The sequence below is a fragment of the Eptesicus fuscus genome, chromosome 24 (genome assembly GCF_027574615.1).
Source record: "Eptesicus fuscus isolate TK198812 chromosome 24, DD_ASM_mEF_20220401, whole genome shotgun sequence".
Taxonomy (NCBI): Eukaryota; Metazoa; Chordata; class Mammalia; order Chiroptera; family Vespertilionidae; genus Eptesicus; species Eptesicus fuscus.
In genome coordinates this window covers 12,252,683-12,260,327 of record NC_072496.1, presented here as the reverse complement: position 1 = coordinate 12,260,327, position 7,645 = coordinate 12,252,683, and the positions used below count along the sequence as shown (strand labels likewise).

At 48.8% G+C, this 7,645-nt stretch overlaps 1 long non-coding RNA gene across 1 annotated transcript; it reads left to right on the top strand.

Annotated features, from left to right (window-relative positions):
- The first annotated feature begins 3,548 nt into the window (after positions 1 to 3,548).
- On the top strand, positions 3,549 to 6,483 carry LOC129148284 (uncharacterized). Its single transcript, XR_008555359.1, has 3 exons — positions 3,549 to 4,155; positions 4,774 to 4,928; positions 6,440 to 6,483. It is a non-coding gene; the product is annotated as an uncharacterized LOC129148284 (long non-coding RNA).
- The last annotated feature ends 1,162 nt before the right edge of the window (positions 6,484 to 7,645 follow it).

The window sequence follows — 7,645 nt, the reverse complement described above, 5'->3', positions numbered from 1 at the left end:
AGTGGGAGGAAGGGATGTGGAGAGGGTAGGCATGCATGTATATTATGGCACTGGCTTTTGGGAACAGCTTAAAAGTGGATGTTGGCACAATTCATAGCTATTAGGCTATTTCCAGAGCAACAGGATGTATTTGTACTATTTTCTCATTTGCAAAAATATAACCACAAACTTACAGAACAGTAAAAGTGATCACCAATATTTCTACCATTCTTCTGAATACCGCCTTCTAGGCCCAGGTCACATATTCTCATGATTGTACGCAGTCTCAATAGAATTATGCACATTATGTAAACATTAATGTATTAGTTCATAAAGCTGTACCCATGATTCTAGTATCCTTTACAAATATAATTTTTCCTTTTCATTTTATGTGCCTTATTAGCACTATTTTTTTTATTTTATTTTATTTTTTTATATATTTTATTGATTTTTTACAGAGAGGAAGGGAGAGGGATAGAGAGCTAGAAACATCGATGAGAGAGAAACATCGACCAGCTGCCTCCTGCACACCCCCTACCGGGGATGTGCCCGCAACCAATGTACATGCCCTTGACCGGAATCGAACCTGGGACCTTTCAGTCCGCAGACCGACGCTCTATCCACTGAGCCAAACCGGTTTCGGCCTTATTAGCACTATTTGACACAGCTTTTCTCCTATTTTTTTTCAGTCAAATATTTTATTAATTACTTTTTACATATACATGATTATGGAAGGTGACTGGTATAAAAATTCCGAAGCAAACACACTCCTAGCTGTGTAAGGGAAGGAAGTAGTATTACCCCTGCTAGGGAGACTCCAGGAAGAAGAACAGGTGCAATGGTTTTCCTGAGCTACGATGGCCTCAGCTTCTATGGGTCTTGAGCGAGCCGTGTATGGAAGTTGGCGGGAAAGGCCGTGATGTAAGCCTGTGGTTAGGTCTCAGCTGGTCGGTGACATGGCCCAGGGACCGACGGTCTGGTAGAAGTCCTCTTAGAATAGGTAGCTCTGCATTTTCTGCTTCTGAGTGCACCACGGCCAACTCCAGTTCTCGGGATAAAGAGGTCAAGGAAGAACTTCTCTGGGGTGAAATGAGGGTTCTTAGGTGATGCATGTGACGGGGCACAGAGCGGGCGCAGGACTTTCCATGCGCAGGACGCTAACTGACCAGGTTCTGGGAGGAATCAGGGCCATACTCATGCAGGCATTTTCAGGATAAAAACATGACACAAGAGCAGAAGGCATCTTTTTATTTTCTTAATGTTTTTATTGATTTTTAGAGAGAGAGGAAAGGAGAGGGAAAGAGATAGAAACATCGATTGGCTGCCTCCTGCACGCCCCCTGCCAGGGATCAAGCCTGCAACCTGGGTGTGTGCCCTGACTAGGATTTGAACCGGTGACCACCTGGCACTGTTTGTTGAAAAGATTGTCCTTTCCCCATTGAATGGTCTTGACATCCTATTGAAAACCAACTGACCATATATGTGAAGGCATCTTTTGTTGTTGTTAATCCTCATCTGAGGATATTTTTCTGTTGATTTTTTTAGAGAGAGTGGAAGGAAGGGAGAGAGACAGAGAGAGAAACATCAATGTGAGAGAGATACATCGATAGGTTACCTCCCGAATGCACCCTGTCTGGAGAACAGAATGGAGCCTGCAATAGAGGTACATGCCCTTGACCAGAATCGAACCCAGGACTCTTCAGTCCACTAAATGACATTCAATCCACTGAGCCAAACTGGCTAGGTCTGAGGAATTCTATCTTTATTCTATTCCTTTGGTCTATATGTCTGTTCTTATTCTATTCCATTGGTCTGTATGTCTGCACTTGCTTTTTAGGTTGTAATTTTGCCATCGTCCTATCATTATGTAATTTTGATAATAAAACATATCATTATTGCAATAATATTTATATTAACACTAGAGGCCCGGTGCACAAAACTCATGCACTCGGGGGGAGGGCGGGGGCCTTCAGCCCACCCTGCGCCCTCTCACAGTCCAGCAGTCGGACATCCTTAGTGCTGCGATGGAGGCAGGAGAGGCTCCCACCACCACCACTGCTGCGCTGGCAGCTAACAGTGGCCGCTCAGGGCTTCTGGCTGAGTGGTGCTCCCCCTGCATTGAGTGTCTGCCCCCTGGTGGTCAGTGTGTGTCATAGTGACCGATGGTTCTGCCATTCAGTAGATTTACATATTAGCCTTTATTATATAGGATTGCTTATTTCGGTCAAGTATAATATATATCCTTAACAGTCTTGTGAAAATGATAATATCAAATCCTTACACATTTGCCCAAAACATCTTATTCCCCTTTTTGTTCACTGCTACTATTACTCTTGTATGGTGGTTGCCTGGTCTTTACTCTCACAGAGTAAAAGCCAAAGCCCTGGCCTGAAACGAACCGTGACCTCCTGGTTCATAGGTTGATGCTCAACCAACTACTGAGCCACGCCAGACGGGCCCAAGTCCTTTCATTAAAATGGCCAAGGCACTGTGTGTGTGGCCAATCACTAGCCATCCACCTCTCCGCCCTCACTTTTTAATTCTCATTCCACTCCAGCCACATTGGTTTCTTTGTTTTTCCTCCAACATGCCAAGTGCAGTCCCACCTCAGTGCAGGTACCCTGTGCCGTTATTCGTGACACCGTGAACAAATTAATGATTTCATCTGCTCTCCTAACATCATCAGAATTTAGCATTATGAGGGCAGGAACTCAGCACCAAAGAATGAATGAATGAATGAATGAATGAATATTTTAGGAAAAAATATATAGAGTCCTTCTTTATTCATTCATTCAACTAATATTTACTGAGAATTTATTGTAGACTAGACACTATGTTGAAAACACAGTGGACTTTACACGTACAGAATTTGTTTAATGGTTGCCTACATCTAAAACATAAAACTAAATGAGTTTTTAAAAGAGGTGGGTGTGTTCGATATTCTCATAGATGACAAACCCAAGTTGGAAAGATTAAAATCAAGGTTTTGAGGGCAGAGCTCACTGCTCCTCACCCATTGCTCCACGAACCAGGGTGCAGAGCCGAGTGTTGCTTGAAGATTAGATTCTCTTTCCAGGGAATTTGGAACAGGGGTTCACTGAAGCCAGTCATCGAACGCCCTCCTGGAGGGCGCTGCCATTGCCCTGCCACAAACACCTGCTAGCCACCAGGGCTCAGGACTGTGGTCCTCCTGCCGGGCCTTGTTGGGGACTGACAATGGGGAGTCCCAGGCGCTTCCCTTGCGGGGTGATCACGCCCACAACCTATATTGACTGGCACTATATTTCCATTGCTGCCGGGGAAAGGCGGAGTGGAAAACGCGTGCTGCTCTAACTATAGCACCTACCGCTCCATCGCTGCTGGAGGGCAACGCCGCGGCAGTCACCGCCGGGCCTAGAGGACGCACTGGGGGGCCCGGCCACGAGGGTGCGCTGGGAGGCGGGAAGATGCCCGGAGGAGGGGGCGTGGCCACAGGGCGCTGTGGGAGGTGGGAACGCGCGAAGAGGGGCGTGGCCTCAGGGCGCGCCGGGCGGAAGAGGTGGTACTGCGGCCACCAAGGCCTAGCGGGCGGCGGGAGCTGCTGGGACTCTGAACGCGGAGCGCCTGCCTCTGCTGAGCTCTCTGCCAGCGGAGCGCTGGCGCCGGCCCTGTTCTCGGGGAACCACAGTGGCGGGCAGGATTTCGGGGAGGCCAGCTCGGCCTCAGGCACCAAGGAGCCGGCGCCCCCAGAGCTCTGGGCCCCCCTGCTCTTTTTTTCAAAAATATTTTTTTATTGATTTCAGAGAGGAAGGGAGAGGGAGCGAGATAGAAACGTCAATGATGAGAACCATTGATCAGCTGCCTCCCGCATGCCCCACACTGGGGATGGAGCTGCAACCCAGGCATGTGCCCTGAATGGGAATCCAACGTGGCCTCCTGGCTCATAGGTCAATGTTCAACCACTGAGCAACCCGGCTGGCTGGGCGGTTCAGCCGGAGCTCCTGGCGCTGCTGAGCGTTGGCCACAGCCTGCTGGCGCTCGCCCTCCACTGCCAGTGCGGCAGCGGCACGCCCACCCACCGCCTCCTGGCCGACTGGGCCCCGGCGACCTGCTGCGGTCCTTCTTGGGGGTCCACGTCTCCTTCGTGGCCTGCCTGCGGAGCGGCTGGGTCTGACGGGTTCAGCAGCAGCCTCTTGGGTGAGTGGGGCTGGAGGAGAAAGCGCCCTCCTCCCCTGCAAACGGCCCCTTCCCTGCATCGCCCCCGTCAGAGCGTCCTCCTGCCACCCAGCCCACCCCGGGCCCCAGGCGTTGCTTCCTCCTCCCTCCAGCTCTTCCCGCCTCACGCCGACCTCTACTGGGTCCCTATGGTCCCTCCTGTCCCCCTATTAGGGGTTCAAATCCCGCCCTGCCGCTGAGTAGCTGAGGACCAGGAATAAGTCATTTCCCTTCTCCGGGCCTCACTCTCCTCGGTGCGGAGTGGAGAGGACGGCAGACCCCTCTCAGGGTTGGGGGGAGGCTTCACGGAGCCGGCGAAGGTCACGTGTTGAGCGCTGTGTCCCGCACACACGTGTTGGCCACCGCTGTTAGGGCTCCGTGCCAGCACTGCCCGTCGGTGGCACCCTTTGCTCCTAATAGTGTTCCTAGGAAAGGAATACTGTTGCCCTCAAGCCCCCGATGAGAAAGGAGGCGACGGAGACTTAGTCCGAGCCCTGAACCAGTCGCGAGACCCCAACATTCATACCCTTCCGCTGTTATCACGATTTCTTTCCAAAAGATAACGTCTGGCATTAAGATGATTTGTTTGTTTGACTCCAGGAAACCATTTCTGATGACATCGTGTTCCTGCTGTAACATGGCAAAGCAGCTTTTCACGACATGAACGAGAACTACACAGCCGTGGAACTGACATGCTGGAGTGTGGAAGCCAGTTTCAGGGCGCGCTTGCCAAGCTGACTGGCGAGAGAACATGAGTCTGTCCTCTGTGGTTCCCGCCCCCCCCCCAAAAAAAAAAAAAAAAAGTGGGTGCTGACCTGGGGGGGCGGTTTACCCTTGTGTTAGGAAACAGGACCCGGACATTCTCTGAAAATCTACATTGATAAAGAAATGGCAGCCCTAGCCGGTTTGGCTCGATGGATAGAGCATCGGCCTGCGGACTGAAGGGTCCCAGGTTCGATTCCGGTCAAGGGCATGTACCTTGGTTGCGGGCACATCCCCAGTAGAGGGTGTGCAGGAGGCAGCTGATTGATGTTTCTCTCTCATGGATGTTTCTAACTCTCTGTCCCTCTCCCTTCCTCTCTGTAAGAAATCAATAATATATATATATATATATATATGTGTGTGTGTGTGTGTATACATACATACATATATATATATATATAAATAAGAAATGGCAGATCCGGGAACCAGATTTATAGAATAGGAAAGAGGGGAGTCAATTCATTTTATTTTTATCTTTCAAGATCGTGTATTTGTGTTTGTGTGTTGTGTGTGTGTGTGTGTGTGTGTTTGACTGGACAGTACAGACTGTTTCAACAGGTGTGCTTTAGTGCTCCATGTGCTTAGATTCTTTTTAAAAAAAATATTTTTTAAAAATTTATTTCAGAGAGACAGGGAGAGAGAGAGGGAGATAGAAACATCAATGATGAGAGAGAATCATTGCTGGGCTGCCTCCTGCACGCCCCACACTGGGGATGGAGCCTACAACCCCGACATGTGCCCTGACTGGGAATCGAACCGTGACCTCCTCGTTCATAGGTCAACGCTCAGCCACTGAGCAATACCAGCCAGGCAGATTCTTGAAATTTGTGGATTTTTTTCAGAATATGCTTTATCAGAAAAATATCCAATGTTGCCGCTTTCCTTATGTGCATGGGAGAAATTTTCATACTCTTCCCCTTTAGTAAACAACTGTATGGAAGTTAAGCATTAGGCCCTGGCTGGTGTGGCTCAGTGGACAGAGCACTGGCCTGCAGACTGAAGGGTCCCAGGTTCGATTCCAGTCAGTGGCACATGCCTGGGTTGCGGGCTTGATCCCTAGTTGGGGGCATGCAGGAGGCAGCCGATCGGTGATTCTCTCTCAGTATTGATGTTTCTCTCTCTCTCTTCTCCCTTCCTCTTTCTGAAATCAATAAGAATATATTTTAAAAAAGGAAGTTAAACATTAGTAATAGAGACTTTTATGTGGCACAGTGATTAGGAGGAAGGGCTTGGAGAGTCAGATGGTCCTAAATTTAAATCCCAGCTCCGTCATTGACTGATTATGATCTTGGACAAGTACCTGTACCTCATTTCCCTCCAAAATAAGGCTAACAACTATAACTAACTCGGCGTGGAAAGATTGAAATAGGTCATTTGGGAAAGAGCTTCCTTAGTGTCGTGCCCGGCCCATAACAGTACCCAGACGTGAGCATCCATCATTATTACGGGCAGTGCTGTCTGCTGCTGACACTGGGTGACACCTGATCTTCTGTTTACCCGACAGGTGCCAAGAATATTTGTCAATGGACTTTCATTGGAGGTGCCACCTGACGCGCAGGCTTCATTCATCAGGAAGGGCAATTGCTTCCACTGGTCCATCAGTGTTATTTAAAGAAAAGCAACAGGCATTCTGGCGACAGTGTTTGAGGATGTCTCAATACGTGAACAGTCCTCATGAAAACGTTGTTAAAATGATGAACAATAAATCGCTGTGGAAACCGCATCTTCCTGCCTGCCATTTTTTGAGCAAAAGAGATGGTGTTTAAAACTGGAGGATGGGAGTGGTGTCAAAAGGAAAGAAAAGGATGTGTTTCATTGGGAATTTATATATGAATTTTACAAATTTGGTTTTATTATGTATACTGTTCAGAAGGAGTTCACTCCTTGCCTTTTACAGGGTTTAGTGATGAGGGTTGATGTGTAATTTCTCTTTAAAATATAAGGGCAGGCTGGGGGTAGGGGCTGCAGGAGGTTGGCTGGCCCCGCCCCCTGGTTGAACTTCCGGTCAAAGGGGACAATTTGCATATTAGCCTTTTATTATGTAGGAGGATTGGTAGGATGGAATGAAACTTATTCCAGAAAAACAAAACCACTCATTTAAGGACTTAGTGGTTCCAAAGAACAGAACTGTACCTATGGGCAGGATGAAAAAAGAGAAAGCAGGCCACACATGGCATATGCTAAGCCCACGTCACCAACCGAGACCTAACACCTACGACCTGAACCAACTGCAGCTTCGGCCCCTCCCAGGAATGCAAAGGTAGGTGGTCAGTCTGGAATCTCCTCGTCTGCACATGGGGAGGTCCCCCCTAGAGACCCCTGCTCCCCCAACTCTCCGCCGTAAGCTTCCTTTCTCACCCCTTCTGCCCATCAAAGCCTTTCATTTTGTGCAGCTCTTCAACAGAAATGAGGAGGAGGAAAATGTCAGCCTCGAGTGAAACAATTCAGAAATGTACTGGAGTTACTATTCGTGCCTAAGAGGCGTTTTCCTAGAGCAGTGGTCGGCAAGCTCATTAGTCAGCAGAGCCACATATCAACAGGACAACGATTGAAATTTCTTTTGAGAGCCAATTTTTTTAAACTTAAACTTCTTCTAACGTCACTTCTTCAAAATAGACTCGCCCAGGCTGTGGTATTTTGTGGAAGAGCCTTACTCAAGGGGCCAAAGAGCCACATGTGGCTCGCGAGCCGCAGTTTGCCGACCACGGTC